Below are 16,223 nucleotides of genomic sequence, written 5' to 3'. Positions count from 1 at the left end.
TAGAACCAGCCTGATGGAAGCTGGGATCTTCACCTTTGGAAGGAGAGTTGTACCAAGGAGAGTTTTTAGCTATGACCTTGTGCCTGCCATATAGCCATTACTTGAACAAGGGGTTGGGGAAATGGGTATTTCTTGCAGGGAGAACAAATAGTGACAGCATAAGAGAAAACAATGTGTCCCTGAGAAAGGGTGGGTGGTCCAGCAAGAGGTAAGGTGGAGGGTTAGAGACCTGGAGAAAAGATGACAGAGACGTATGCCAGTCTCTATAACCACCCCACCCTCAGGACCTAACAAGCAAACACCAAACATTTATGACCGGTGTCCTGGCATGTAAAACGATTGTGAATAACCTCAGGGCACAAATGTGCCTGTTTGGCTTTTTGTCAGGAAGGCCTTTATGGGATGCCTTGCTCTGGGTTCCAGCCAGTTCAGCCTGTGGAGTGGAAGCTGGGTGGGCCACTGAGCTGGGGAAGGAGGGTGGGCGTGGCTGTCCGTGTCCTGCCTCCAGAGGTGGGCGTGGCCCCGCTCAGTGCCTGCCTATGGCGTCCAGCCCTCTCTGGATGCTGCTCCCAGCCTTCGGATCCCTCGAACCCTAAAGGCAACCTAGAGGTTGCACGAACCTCCAGGATGCCTCACCCTTCCCTGGTGGTTCTTTCTGTTCTTCCATTCTCTATTTAACCAGTTTTCCCAGTTAAATTCCCCATGAGAAATCTCCAGTTTCCTGATTGGGCTCAATTTTGTATCTCCCAATATGCACGCTTCTGTGTGGAGGAGGCCCAGTTCGGACCACCTGTTTGGAGGACTTCCTTGGGTCAGCACAGATGTGGACTGGGGTGGTGGCGGAGAGTGGGACAGGAATGGAGAGCTCTGAACAGGGAAAACTAGACATGAATAGTGAGAAGTAGAGTGGGGAGGATTTAGGATGACCTGTGAATGGCGTCCGGAGAAGGCAATGGCACCCTACTCCAGTACTCTTGCCTGGAAAATCCCATGGATGGAAGAGCCTGGTAGGCTGCAGTCCATGGGTCGCTCAGAGTCAGACACAACTGAGTGACTTCACTTTGACTTTTCACTTTCCTGCATTGGAGAAGGAAATGGCAACCCACTCCAGTGTTCTTGCCTGGAGAATCCCAGGGACAGGGGAGCCTGGTGGGCTGCCATCTCAGGGGTCGCACAGAGTCGGACACGACTGAAGTGACTTAGCAGCAGCAGTGAATGGCGTCTGGGCCAGGAGAAGCCAGCCTGTGATGGATGATGTAAGAAATGGATGGATGATGATGTAAGAAAGAGGGAAACAGGGCAGAGAGAAGGGTCCTTTAAGGCATTTTTTTGGAATTAATTTTTATTGGAGTATAGTTGATTTTTAATGTACATTATGTAATGTACACTAATGTACATTTTTACAATGTAATGTACATTGTATATGCATTTATACACAAAAGCGCTGTACACTTTTCTGCTGCATAGCAAAGTGGCTCAGTTATACATGTATCCACTGTTTTTTAAATTCTTTTCCCATATAGGTCATTACAGACTATTGAGTAGAGTTTCCTGTGCCATACAGCAGGCCTTTTTTAGTTACCTATTTTATATGTAGCACTGTGTATATGTCAATCTCAGTCTCCCACTAATCCCCCCTTTCTCCCTTGGAAACCCTGTTTGTTTTCTATCTCTGTTACTCTTATTTCTGTTTTGTAAATAAATTCAAGTGAAGGCATCTTATAGATAATTGGAAATCTGGAGTTGGTTTGAGGGCTGACATTGGGTATTTGTAATTCCTCCGAGTAAAGGCAACAGTTGAAGACACAGATAGAAAGTGTCCTTTGTAGAGAAAGGTGTCTGCATGCTAAGTCACTTCAGTCACATCCAACTCTTTGCGACCCCACGGACTGTAGCCAGTCAGGCTCCTCTGTCTGTGGGGATTCTCCAGGCAGGAATACTGGAGTGGGTTGCCATGCCTTCCTCCAGGGGATCTTCCTGACCCAGGGATTAAAACGTGCATGCAAAGACTTGCGGACTGGCCCTCAGTGTTCACCCACAGCTGCTGGTCAAGGATAACTAGAAGACTTCGTGAGAAAAAGGCTGTGTGTGCAGATGCAGGAGGGATCTGGAGAGGGTGTATCATCTGGGAAACTTTGAAAGGCCGGGAATGCCGGGTGGCCTCAGAGGCTGCAGAGGAGAAGGGTGACTGGGGAAAAGCCTTCCAATTGGCCCCCGAGGAAGATCGAGAGAGCAGGATATTTATATTTAGCCACGTGTCAGAGGAATTGTTTCAAGTAGGGTTTTAAAAATAGCCGTTTCTTACTGTATCACTGTTCAGCTGCCCCAGAGTTGCCCTCCGCTAGGCACCCATCACATCTTCTCTAGGCTCTGACCTGCTCAGAGGCGCGGGATCCTTCTCAGGTCATGAAGGGATGCTCACATTAGCAGGAAACTGTCAGTGGGGCAATGCTGGGACCAAGAGAACCTGCCTGGGGCGCCCACAGAGGCGTGGGGATCTCTGACGAGAATCGGTTGGCCCACACCTCCCTCTCTCTGGGGTACCTGGACTTGGGTGAGAGTGTCTCTTCACGCGTGCTGGTTGGAACCTGTGCCTGGCAGCATCGCGGGCTGAAATCTGCACTGCCCCCTCCTGAGTTTCTGTGCTATGTGTAATACAGTTGGCATCAGGGGAAATTCCAGGACAGTAGACTTAATCTAAGTTTTTCAGTTATGAAAGTAGTATAATTGGATATAAGAAAGCTTGGGAAATAGAGGAAAGAATGACACAGTTTTGCCAACATAGAACTCCCACTGTTAGCAATTTGTGATCGTTTGTGCAAATAGTTTTTATTCTTGTGTTGGTTGACTTACATTTTACTATGAGAACTTGAGCTGAGGTTTGTAAATGCCTTCCAGTTTTTATTCCTGGGTTTACAGTTCTGCCTGCATGAAGGGGAAATAAGATCAGCCTTAAAATAAGTTCCATAAAAACTTATTTAAAAAGAAACAAAGAAGCCCTTTCAAGGTGAGTAGGAGGACATGGGGAGAGGCTGGTAGACACAGATTGTGTGAGAGTTGTCTGTGCAGGGTAGTCTGATTCTTAAGGCATCATTTTTTTCTCATTTTGTAAAACCCAAGATGAAGTTCAAATAACATGGAGTAACATGTTTTTTTGGCTGCACCTCACGACTTGTGGGATCTTAGTTACCCGACTGAGGATCGAACCTGCATCCCCTGCATTGGAAGGAAGATTCCTAAATACTGGACCACCAGGGATGGCCCTACCTTTTGGCTCTTGTGAATAGCACTACTGTGAATATTTGTGGATGTGTACTTGTATTTGCGTGAGAACTTGTTTTCCGTTCTGGGTGAGGCTTTCATCTTGCTCCTCACGCCCTAGGTTGTAAAGTAAAATCATAGATTGAGGAAGACCACTTAGATCCTGGGAGCTCTCTGTGGGAACCCACACATATTGCTGCCTGCAGAGCATTTCTCTGCTTCATATTGATTTTGGTCACCATCCCAAAGTTGGAGAGTCTTTTGCCCAATTGAGAGTGATTGGTACTTTGTTCCATGAATCCTAGTTCAGCATCTTCTATGTGTGGTGGAAAATAGAAGACGGAGTCTCATCGGTCTTGTAACAACTGCTCACCGGGTCCTTTACTGCTCTGCCTGTCAGCAGATCTTAGTCCCACAGCCCCAGGTCCCACAGTCCCTGCCATTGCTTCAGAGAGGGTCTGCCTTTTAAAGAAATATATATATAATTTATTTGACTGCACTGGGTCTTAGTAACAGCATGAGGGATCTAGTTCCCTGACCAGGGATCGAACCCGGGCCCCCTGCATTGGGAGTCTGGAGTCGTAGCCACTGGACTACTGGGGAAGTTCTGAGAGGCTACCTTGTTTGTTTGGCTCACACCTGAGGGTCCAGGGCTGTTGGCAACTGTGGGACCATTAACTGTGTGGCTCCCCATGTCCTGGAAGTATCCTACCATGAACTTTTTAATCAGTTATATTCTATTGACAGTCTCTAGATTGGGCCCTTGTCTGGAAATTTAACTCTGTATTCCTCAATATAGTTCTTTAAAGATGGAAGGAGGAAATGAAATGTGATGTCATGCTGATGTCAGCCTAGGAGAGTAAATCTGGGTGGGAAAGAGAAGAAGAGGGTCGGCAAATACCAGGTTTGATGACATTAAAGCCAGCATCCCCTTTTCCCATGTAACTGCTACTGCTAAGTCACTTCAGTCATGTCCGACTCTGTGTGACCCCATAGACGGCAGCCCACCAGGCTCCCCCTGTCCCTGGGATTCTCCAGGCAAGAACACTGGAGTGGGTTGCCATTTCCTTCTCCAATGCAGGAAAGTGAAAAGTGAAAGGGAAGTTGCTCAGTCATGTCCTACTCTTCGCGACCCCATGGACTGCAGCCCACCAGACTCCTCCGTCCATGGGATTTTCCAGGCAAGAGTACTGGAGTGGGGTGCCATCGCCTTCTCCGTCCCATGTAACAGTGCATGGCTATTGTTTTTGGTGGTTGTTCTGTTGCTAAGTCATGTCCAGCCCTCTGCGCCCCCATGAACTACAGCACTCCAGGCTTCCCTGTCCTTCACGATCTTCCGGAGTTTGCTTAGTTAGTTTTTGGTAGGTTCTCCCACAGGGCAGAGCCTGAGAGATGAAGGCTTGCGTGCAGGATTGTGGAGTTAGGGAGATCAGCAGGAGGGAGATATGGAAATTGACAGAGGCAGCCAAAAATCAGGTTATCGTGCTGGTTACCCCTGAGGGCAATGAAACCAGAATCGCCATTCACCAGTGTAGGAATGTGCTTCAGAATTCTCCACCCCAGGTTTAGAAGATGGGATCATTTATCCACTGGCTCCCCAAACCCAGTGATCAAGGATTTTCTCTTGCACTTTAAAAAAATTATTTATTCATGTTTGCTGCAATGGGCTTTCTCTAGGTGTCGCGAGCAGGGCCTCCTCTGGTTGTGGTGTGTGGGCTTCTCACTGGGGGCTTCTCTTCTTGTAGAGCACAGGCTGAGGGCTTCAGCAGTTGTGGAGCATGGGCCTAGTTGCCCCCTGGCATGTGGGATCCTCCTGTACCAAGGATCGAACCTGTGTCCCCTGCATTGGCATGTACATTCCCAACCACTGGACCACCAGAAAGTTTCTTCACTTTTTTTAGCTGCACTGCATGGCATGTGGAATCTTAGTTCCCTGACCAGGGATTGAACCTGCATCCCCTGCAGTGGAAGTGCGGAGTCTTAACCACTGGACCGCCAGGAAGGTCCCTCTCCTGCAATTCTAAGTTTGCTCTTGAAACCTGCCTTGTACCTCTTGAAAGTTGATTCCCATCGACTTTTTGAATTGGCTCCCAAAGAGTAGCCCCAGGTCAGAAAGTAGGAGTTTTAAAATTTTAATTAATTAATTTGACTGCAGTGGGTCTTTGTTTTGGCATGTGAGCTCTTTATTTGTGGCGTGTGAGCTCTTAGTTGCAGCACGTGGGATCTAGGTCCCTAACCAGGGATCGAACCTGGGCCCCCTGCATTGGGAGTGCTTAACCATTTTACCGCCAAGGAAGTCTTGAGTAGGAGGTTTTAAATAGCTCAGCCAAGGCTGGTACTAGCATCTGGGCACTGCTGGATGCCTCAGAAACTGTTGGAATGAAAAAGTGGGCTGGGAGGATGGAAGGAAGGCAGGACATACGTGGGTCTGGCACATGTCATTTCTACACCCCCATCTCTCGTTTGGTGCCCACTGCTGCTTTGTCTCTCAGAGCTTGAGGCATACCAGGAAAGGCTAGTATCTGATTGCAGAGGATTTTCTCAGCCAGGTTCCGTGAAGGTCGTGTATTTATCCCAGTGCTTTCCTGTCTTTTTTCTCCTGTTACTCATTTTGATGGAATTAAGTCACTTGATCTATTCAAGTTACTAAGTGTTAAAACAGCAGGAAGCCAATTAGATTTTAATACAAGACAAAACCCTCTTGTTAAAAATGACTGCTTTGAACTCTTCAGCAGGTAGTGGGGTCTCTAGAGACAGTGAGGGATGAGGAGGAAAATCTCTCGTGTACTATCCTGCGGGGAGCGGTCAGAGTTGAACTCTTCCCTTCGTGTGCCCTCGAGTCTGTTGTAACAGGGAGACATTAGCCCAGAAGCAGTGTGAGTCCTTGAAGGACCTCTTGTGTGTCTGTAACACCCAACAACTTTGCATCCACATTGCCCACGAGGGTCAGGCTGTCCTCCTCCCTGTCCCCTGAGTGTTAACGTGTAGCCGACCTGCCCAGGTGTAGACACACCTGGAGCCTGTTCTGCCTCCCCTGTGATGCGCCGGGAGCTCTTGGCTGAGCCAGTGTTGGCTCCAGTGGGTTTCATGCTCGCTCACTGGAGAGCAGGGTTAGCCCTAGGGCTGACACTCCAGGAGAAGTTCTCTCAGCTGGTGACTTGGAGGTGCTGTCTCTGAATGAACAGCAGTTGGCTAAATATGGAGAACAGTATGGAGGCTGTAAAAGACTAAAAATAGTTACCATAAGATCCACTAAGGCCACTCCTGGGCCTGCATCTAGACAAAGCTGTCGTTTGAAAAGACACACGCACCCCAGTGTTCATTGCAGCACTATTTACAATAGCCCGGACAAGGAAGCAACCTAAGTGTCCATCGATGGAGGAGTGGATAAAGATGTGGTGCATATATACAATGAAATGTTGCTCAGCCATCAAAGGAATGAAGTAGTGCCATTTGCAGGAACATGGATGGCCCTAGAGATGACCGTACTAAATAAAATAAGCCAGACAGAGGAATAAAACATTACATGATATTGTTTATACGTGGAATCTAAAAAAAGTGGCACAAATGAACTTATTTTGCAAGACGGAAATAGGCTCACAGATTTAGAAAACAAACTTATGATTACCAAAGGGCAAAGGATGGAGGGATAAATTTGGGGTTTGGTATTATCATGTACACATTAATATACATAAAATAATCAACAGGTACCTACTGTATAGCACAGGGAACTACTATTCTCAGTATTTTATAATAATCTATAAGGAAAAGAATTTGAAAAAGAATATATACACACATATATAGTATATGTATAACTAAATCACTTTGCTGTGCACCTAAAACTTAACATTGTAAATCAGCAATACTTCAATTTAAAGAAAAGGAAACCTTCAATTTACAATATTAAAAAAGCACCAGATGAACAAGTGGCTAGGAATCATAACCTTAAACATGTATTGCATTTTAACTTAAAAATCCCAATCTTCGGATGTAGTTCTAAGGCCCTTTCACCAAGCCTGTGTTTATTGGCAGAAGCCTGCTTCTTCTCTTCTGTAGAAAGCATGTCTATAATGTAGTCACCTGTAATCTGTTTTGGTTTCTTTAAAGAACAGAGCAAACTAATTACAGAATCTTCCTAGATTTTTTGAAATGGTTTCTAATATTTTACAGCTACCACGAGCACATCTAATTCAACAGCAGTTTCTAGCAACTTAGCTCTGTTGACATTTTTCAACTTATCCAGCTTGGTTTCATAAGGACTTTGTGATTTTGTAAGGAGTTCATTATATGTCTGAATTATTTTTCATCTTTATATTTTGTCAGTTTACTATGTAAATTATTCCATTAAAATAATACGAATACCAACCTCAACAGAGTAGGGGGACTACATCCAGTTGGCTCTCTGTCGCCCTCCCAGCTCACCTGGCGGGTAGAAGCGTGCAGACGTCACTGGGCCGGGGGTGGGTGGTGTGAGCTGGGAGCTGTTAGCACCTGCTGGGCTGGAGGGTGGATGGGAGGAATGAAAAGGGGTGAGAAATTCAATTACTTGGTTAAATTGAGAACATTGAGAACATCCACTGGAGCTTTTCTGACTCTGCTACCTGATACGCTGAGATTGGGCATTGCAAAAATCCTCACGTATAATCTTGCCTAAACCTTTCTCTGGGTTGCCTCTAATGACTCCATCCACAGACTCTCTGCATGGAAATTACTGGTGCCCACTGGGAGTCCTTCTGGCTCTTGAGCTTTGCCAGATACTTATTTGCTGGACCAGGTCCTGCAGATTTCACTGATTGGGATGATGGGGCCAAGTGCTTAAACCACTTATACTTCTAATGACACCCTCAGATTCTTTGAGAAAAATGGAGAGACCCGAGAGTGAGTCTGGTTCTTTCCTTTGTGGTATAGAAATCAGTTGCAGGGGAAAATAATCTTTTGGGCTCTGTGTACTTGTCAAGTCTTGTGTCTGGTTTCTTAAAAATTCTAGACACAAAGTTGAAATTCCTTTGTGTTTTAAATCTTATTTGCAGAGCAGATATAGAGACACAGACATAGAGATCAAACATATAGGTACCAAGGGGGAAAGGGCAGGGGTGGAATGAACTAGGAGATTGGGACTGACATATATACATTATTGATACTATGTATAAAACAGATATTAACTAATGAGAACCTACTGTATATAGGGAACTCTACTCAGTGCTCTATAGTGACCTAGACGGGAAGGAAATCCCCAAAAGAGGGGATATATGTTAACATATAACTGGTTCACATTGCTGTACAGCAGAAACTAACACAACATTGTAAAGCAACTATACTCCAATAAAAATTAATAATAAAAATAATAAAAAGCCTAGCTTAGTTTTAGCATAAGGTTGTGAACTTTGCTCCCGCTTTGATGGCTCAGATGGTAAAGCGTTTGCCTGTAACGCGGGGGACCCGGGTTCAAGCCCTGGGTCCGGAAGATGCCCTGGAGAAGGAGATGGCAGCCACTCCAGTACTCTTGCCTGGAGAATTGCATGGACTGAGGAGCCTGGTGGGCTACAGTCCATAGGGTCGCAGAGAGTCAGACATGACTGGGCGTCTTCACTTTGTGAACTTAACAGTTTGTTTCTCTTTGGTAAGAAGTGCTTTTTGGAAAATTAGGGAGGAGTGATGAGGGCTCAGTGGTAAAGAGTGTTTCCGCAATGTGGGAGACACAGGTTTGATCCCTGGATTGGGAAGATCCCAGGCTTGGAAAGATCTCCTGGAGAAGGAAATGGCAACCCATTCCAGCATTCTAGACTTGGAAATCCCATGGACTCAGGAGCCTGCCAGGCTACGGTCCATGGGGTCGCAAAGAGTCAGACATGACTGAAGCAACTAAACACTTCACTTAGGTGCAGGATATTGACATGTGTCTGTTACATGCATAAAATAAGTCCATCGGGAAGGAAAGGGGCAGATATCAATAGCTTCAAAGTTTCTGATCAGATACAGCGTTTTCAGGAAAACTAGCTTCCTGTGGGTTGCGTGCATGTGTGCTAAATCTCTTCAGTCATGTCCGGACTCTTTGCAACCCTGTGGCCTATAGCCCACTAGTCTCCTCTGTCCATGGAATTCAGTATCCAGTATTCTCCAGGCAAGAATACTGGAGTGGGTTGCCATGCCCTCCTCCAGGGGCTCTACCGGACCCAGGGATTGAACCCACATCTCTTATGTCTCCTGCAGTGGCAGGGGGGTTCTTTACCACTAGCGCCACCTGGGAAGCCCCGCTGTGGGGTTAGTCGGGTGCTGTTTACCCAACTTCCCTGAGCTATTAGCAAATCTTGCATTTCCGTATTAACTTCAACGGTAATACTGAACTTGAAATACATAATCAGTGGGATTTGTTTCATGAATCCTGTAGAATTCTGCATGCAGCTGAGGCATGTTGACAATGGTGTGATTGAATGTTTTTCTACAGGAAGCATTTTGAAACCCAAGTAAGAGTGCCCTTTTGAGCTTCATGCTTTTGTGCCTGAGCATTTGGGGAGGAGGTCATGATCTCTAAGTAGATAAGAGTGCATCTGTCAGAGATTAGTTACTGACTGCAGGAAAAAATCACCTTTGCTTCTTGAAATGTTCTGTCTTAGAATTGCACTGGACTTTTTAATCCCCATTGCTGGCTTGACCTGCTGTAAGTGACAGAAGTTGAAACATAAAATAAGAGCTGCTTTCCCCACATGTTATGGGGTGATCATTTATAGAATCTCTTGGCATGCAGTCTCCTTTTGTTCCATGATTCATTTCTGGTATAAAACACCTTCTGGGTCGATGATATTGAGAGGTGGGAAGAAATAGGGAAGGGAATAAATCATGAAGTGTCCATCTGCAGGGCAGTAGTAATACAATTTTACTATGAAAATGATCCAATAGATGTGATCTGTGCTGTATAGACGTATGCAAATTCTATGCAAATGACCAGGTAATGCCTGAATGTGGCCCTGAGGAAGAGAGCTTAATGGAACCCAGTGTTCTTTTGGCTCATCACACTGAGTGTCTCAATCAGCCCCAGGCGACACCAGGTACTGTGGCTTGCCTGGCATTGTCTGCAGTGTCGAGTACAGGAGCTCATTTTCCCAGTCGTTCCCCTGTCTGGCCTCAGCTCCTGCTGCTCTGGGCCTTGCTCACTTCACCCCAGACATGCTGTCCTCCTTTCTAAAACATGCCAGGTAGGCTCCTGCCCCAGGACCTTCCACCTGTTGCATTTCTGCCCAGAACGCTGTCCCTCAGTTGCCATCATGGCTCACTCCTTTGCTTCACTCAGCTCTTTAAATCAAATGTCACCCTCTCTCTAGGCTCCCTGGCCACGTATCTGAAATTGGAAAGCCCTCCTATCTTAGTCTGGGCTTCCCTGATGGCTCAGTGGTAAAGAATCTGCCTTTCGGTGAAGGAGATGTGAGTTTGATCCCTGGGTTGGGAAGATCCCCTGGAGAAGGAAATGGCAACCCACTCCAGTATTCTTGCCTGGGGAATCCCATGGACAGAGGAGTGTGGAGGATACGGTCCATAGGGTCACAAAGAGTCAGACGTGACTTAGCAGCTAAAAAACAACTGTGTATTACTTTAATTGTTATTCCTGTTTTACGTTATTCTGTAATATCTAAAACACTTCCTTTTATGACTGTCTCTTTGTCTCCCCCCAAAGGCTGCTTCCATAAGGGCAGAGATGTTCATCTATTTAGTTTATTGTTGTGTCTTTGTTGCTCAGAGCAGTGTCTGGCACATAATAAAGTGAAAGTGTTTGTCGCTCAGTTGGGTCTGACTTTTTGTGACCCTATGGACCTGCCAGGCCCCTCTGTCCATGGGATTTCCCAGGCAAGAATACTGGGTGGCCATTCCCTCCTAGGGGATCTTCCTTACCCAGGGACCAAACCCTGGTCTCTGGCATTGCAGGCAGATTCTTTACTGTCTGAGCCACCAGGGAAGCCTGCCTGGCACATAGTAGGCGCTCAATACATATCTGTTGAATCTCTCAATAATGTGTGTTGGTTGCTGCTGTACGTGGGTACGTTTTGAACCGCAGGAGTGGTATCTTTTTCAGACTCTGCTGCCTCTTGGAAAAGGAGAGGAGATATTCAGTGAGTCGTTGATATTTTTAAAATTAGGTTTTTGGGCAGGGAGCAGCGGTGTAATCCGTGGTGAAAGTTGGGCTTGAGGGATTCATTGCTCTCATTTACTGCATTCATAGTTCTCCCAAGATGAGGCCTGTATCAGATTCCGCGGGGTGCACAGTGGCTGGTGAGACACCGTCCTGGGCCCGGGGCAGGTCACGGTCTTGGGAGGACAGTGGGGCCTGGACAGACTGCCTCTGGGGAAAACGCACTAAGTGCTGTGAAGAATGTGAGCTGCGTTTTATCCTTGACATCTCTAGACATACCACATTGCCTCCATTATTATGGGTAATTGATTGAACATGATTAAATCAGTGTATTTTGGCCTTAAGGAGCTTATTGTTTAAATATTTGAGTATTTAAGTATTGGAGAATGGGCACGCTGTATAGGGCTTTGATATTAAAAAGAAGTTTTCCCCCAAATGCTAACTAAGCTATTAGCTATGGTTACAAAGAGGGGTGGTGACTTTTTCAGACCTCGGTTGTAGAGAATGATGAATCACTCTAGTACAATGGGCTGCAGAAGCTGCTCATGTGAACTTGAGTCTCAGCTCCATTGTTTCCGAGCTGTGTGACCCGAGGAAAACTGCTGTGTCTCTCTGTGCCTCATTCTTGAAATGGAAACCATAGTACCTACCTCGTGGTGTTATAAAGATGGACTGTAAACCTTTAATGATTTACATTATTTGAAGATTTATTAAGTCCTTCCTTTATTATAAACCATAAAGTGATATAAGGTGTATATTACTTAAAACAGTTTATGCTGTGTAGTGGGTATCATATGTTGCTGTTAAGTCGCTCAGTCATGTCTGACTCTTTGTGACCCCATGGACTGCAGCACGCCAGGCCTCCCTGTCCATCACCAACTCCCAGAGCTTGCTCAAACTCATGTCCATTGAGTCGGTGATGGCATCCAACTATCTCATCCTCTGCCGTCCCCTTCTCCTCCCACCCTCAATCTTTCCCAACATCAGGGTCTTTTTCAATCTTTCCTTTGCATCAGGTGGCCAAAGTATTAGAGCTTCAGCATCAGTCCTTCTAATGAATGTTCAGGACTGATTTCCTTTAGAATTTACTGGTTTGATCTCTTTGCAGTCCAAGGGACTCTCAAGAGTTTTTCTCCAGCACCACAGTTCGAAGGTACCAATTTTTCCACGTTCAACCTTTTTTATTGTCCAGCTCTCACATCCATACATGACTACTGGAAAAACTGCAGCTTTGACTAGACAGACCTTTGTCGGCAAAGTAATGTCTCTGCTTTTTAATATGCTGTCTAGGTTGGTCATAACTTTTCCTCCAAGGAGCAAGCGTCTTTTAATTTCATGGCTGCAGTCACCATCTGCAGTGATTTTGAAGTTCAAAAAAATAAAGTCTCTCACTGTTTACACTGTTTCCCCGTCTATTTGCCATGAAGTGATGGGACTGGATGCCATGATCTGCGTTTTTTGAATGTTGAGTTTTAAGCCAGCTTTTTCACTCTCCTCTTTCACCTTCATCAAGAGGCTCTTTAGTTCCTCTTCGCTTTCTACCATAAGGGTAGTGTCATCTGCATATCTGGGGTTATTGATATTTCTTTTCGAAATCTTAATTCTACCTTGTGATTCTTCCAGCCTGGCATTTCACATGATGTATAAGTTAAATAATCAGGGTGACAATATACAACCTTGACATACTCCTTTCCCAAGTTTGAACCAGTCTGTTCCATGTCCGGTTCTAACTGTTGCTTCTTGACCTGCATACAGGTTTTTTAGGAGGCAGGTAAGATGATCTTGTATTCCCATCTCTTTAAGAATTTTTCACAGTTTGTTGTGATCTACACAGTTAAAGGCTTTAGCATAGTCAATAAAGCAGAAATAGATCTTTTTCTGGAATTCTCTTGCTTTTTCTATGATTCAACTGATGTTGGCAATTTGATCTCTGGTTCCTCTGCCTTTTCTAAATCTGGAAGTTCTCCGTTGACATACTGTTGAAGCCTAGCTTGAAGGATTTTGAGCATTACCTTGCTAGCATGTGAAGTGAGTGCAGTTGTGTGGTAGTTTGAACATTCTTTGGCATTGCCCTTCTTTGGGATTAGAATTGAAAACTGATCTTTTCCAGTCTGTGGCCACTGCTGAGTTTTCCAAATTTGCTGGCGTATAGAGTGTAGCACTTTCATAGCATCATCTTTTAGGATTTAAAATAGCTCAGCTGGAATTTCATCACCTCCATTAGCTTTGTTCATAGTAAAGCTTCCTAAGGCCCACTTGACTTCACACTCCAGCATATCTGGGTCTAGGTGAGGGATCACACCATCATGGTTATCTGGGTCATGAAGATCTTTTTTGTATAGTTCTTCTATGTATTCTTGCCACCTGTTCTTAATATCTTCTGCTTCTGTTAAGTCCATACTGTTTCTGGGTGTCATGTAAGTGTTAGATATTATAAATATACTTGTAAATAAAGTTAAAACCATCATTACTGGATCATGGAAAGCTCATCAGTCCAAACAAGTCTTCTCTTAAAAAAATTTTTTAAGGCAACTCTTATAATTATTTTCTTTTTTCCTCCACTCTCATTCCCCTCATCCCTGTCGGTACCAATTCCTAGGATATACCCAGGTCTTTGCCTTGTATCTGTGTTTTGAACTTAACGTAAGTGGTATTATCCTTACTGTCATCTTAAAGTTTTCTAACTCAAAAGTATGTTTTAAATTTTACTGATGTTGCTCTGTGTACCTCAAAGTCATGTCTTCTAACTGTTGCATGTATATTATTGTGTGAGGTCTGTTATTTATAGATTCTTACTGCTGTACACCTATATTGGCTCAAACTCTCCACCCTCATTACCTGTTAACGCCTTTGTATGTATCCCTGTATATACCCATGACTGGGAGCATGTTTGTTGGGTGCCTGCCCGGAACGTTTGAGGATCGTAAGGAACATACGTCTCTATTTTCACAAAATTCTGCTGCATTGCTACCAGAATGGCTGTACCAGTCTGTCCTCCCACTAGCATTGCAGAGGTCCAGTTTCTTCCTTTCTTTTCCATTATTTGGGAATGTTTGGGCAAATCTGGTGGATGTAGAATCTCCTGGTTATTTTAACGAGTATTTCTCTGATTATCTTGATACATTGTTAGCCACTCAGGAGTCTCCTTCTGTATAATGCCTGTTCTTATCATATGCACCTCTTCTACAGTATCTTCTGACTTCTTTTTCTAGGAGCACCTTTTATATTCTAATATTAATCTGTCTTCTCCCAGTCTCTGCACACTTGTGATCTTTCCAGTTTCCTCGTGGAATCAAAACTCATTCACCGTGTAGTCCAGTCCATCAAATTGTTCTGCTTGTGACTTGAGCTTTTGGTCTTGGTTCAGAAATGCTTATCTGCAAATTACAGAGTTGTGCTCCTACCCTGTCTTTTGTTAGCTTGTGTTTCTGCTTTTTACATTTAGATTTTTGCCTCTGTATCTACCCTGTAAGGCAGAAAACCAGTCATATTTTTGCTTTTCCCAGTAACATTTGTTCTGTCCTACTGATTTATGGTAGGGGGTTCCCTGGTGGCTCGGTGGTAAAGAACCCGTCTACTAATCCAAGAGACCCAGGTTCAAACCTGGGTCAGAAAAGTCCCCTGGAGAAGGAATTGGCAACTGACTCCGGTATTCTTGCCTGGAGAATCCCTTGGACAGAGAAGCCTGGTGGGCTACAGTCCGTGCGGTCACAAAAGAGCTGGACTCAACTTAGCAACTAAACCACCACCATCCATAATATACCAGATTCTCATGTTTACTTAAACATATCTCACACCCTCTTTTCTAGTTTTTACTGCAGTTGCTAGTTCCTGCATGAATACCACATATAATCACTGTGGTTTTGCTATTTTTAGTATTTGCATCTGTTGGGAGGGTGATCCCCTCTTCTTTTTCTGAGAAAAATTTACTTGACCCTTCACAAACCTTTATTCTTCTACTCATGTATTATACTGAATTTGTTGAGTTGCTCAAGAAATCCCACTGGAATTTTTATTACAAAAATGATATAATTATTTGGGAGATTTGACATCTATAAAGTGAAGTGAAGTCGCTCAGTCATGTCTGACTCTTTGCGACCCCGTGGACTGTAACCTGCCAGGCTCCTCTGTCCAAGGGATTCTCCAGGCAAGAACACTGGAATGGGCTGCCATTTCCTTCTTCAGGGGATCTTCCTGACCCAGGGATCGAACCCGGGTCTCCGGCATTGCAGGCAGATGCTTTATCCTCTGAGCCACCAGGTCAACTATGAACACTATAGAGGTGTTGCTCCATTCATTCACCTGGCCTGTGTGTCTTCATTTTCTTACTCCTTCATGGATTTTTTTCCCACAGGATTAAAAGACCTTCTGAATGAAAGTTTCATGTATTCCTGATTGGATTAATACCTGTACATCAGAGTTTTTATTGTTATTATGAATATCTTATTTTCTACTGTATTTTCTGGTTAGTTATTGTCGATACAGAGGAATGCGGTTGACTTTTCTAAGTTTATTGTATATCTGGCAACTTTGGACTCTCTAATTTTCTTTTTGTTTTCTGTAAAATGGTTACATGTACAATCAGTGACTCTTTTTGTTCCTTTTTACTCTTCTACCTCTCTTTTTTTTGGTTCCTATTTTGTTGGCTCATGCCTCTAGTACTGTTAAACATTGATGATGATATTGGAATCCTTACCTTGTTTGTAAGACTGAAAGCAGTGAAACTAAAATGTTTATATTAAGTGTGGTGTTTACTCTGGGTTTTATGTGGTGGCTCTAACATAATTAAGTTAAAGAAACTTCTGGTTCTTGTTTTCAGAGTTATTTTTCTGTTAAAAAG

General features: G+C 44.4%; 1 protein-coding gene across 9 annotated transcripts in view; it reads left to right on the top strand.

Annotated features, from left to right (window-relative positions):
- OSBPL10 (oxysterol binding protein like 10) overlaps nucleotides 1–16,223 on the top strand; it is a 334,487-nt gene that overhangs the window by 130,133 nt on the left and 188,131 nt on the right. The window lies entirely within an intron of this gene.

Source organism: Bubalus bubalis, chromosome 21 (assembly GCF_019923935.1).
Source record: "Bubalus bubalis isolate 160015118507 breed Murrah chromosome 21, NDDB_SH_1, whole genome shotgun sequence".
NCBI classification, from domain to species: Eukaryota; Metazoa; Chordata; class Mammalia; order Artiodactyla; family Bovidae; genus Bubalus; species Bubalus bubalis.
This window is presented reverse-complemented; position numbering and strand designations above follow the sequence as displayed.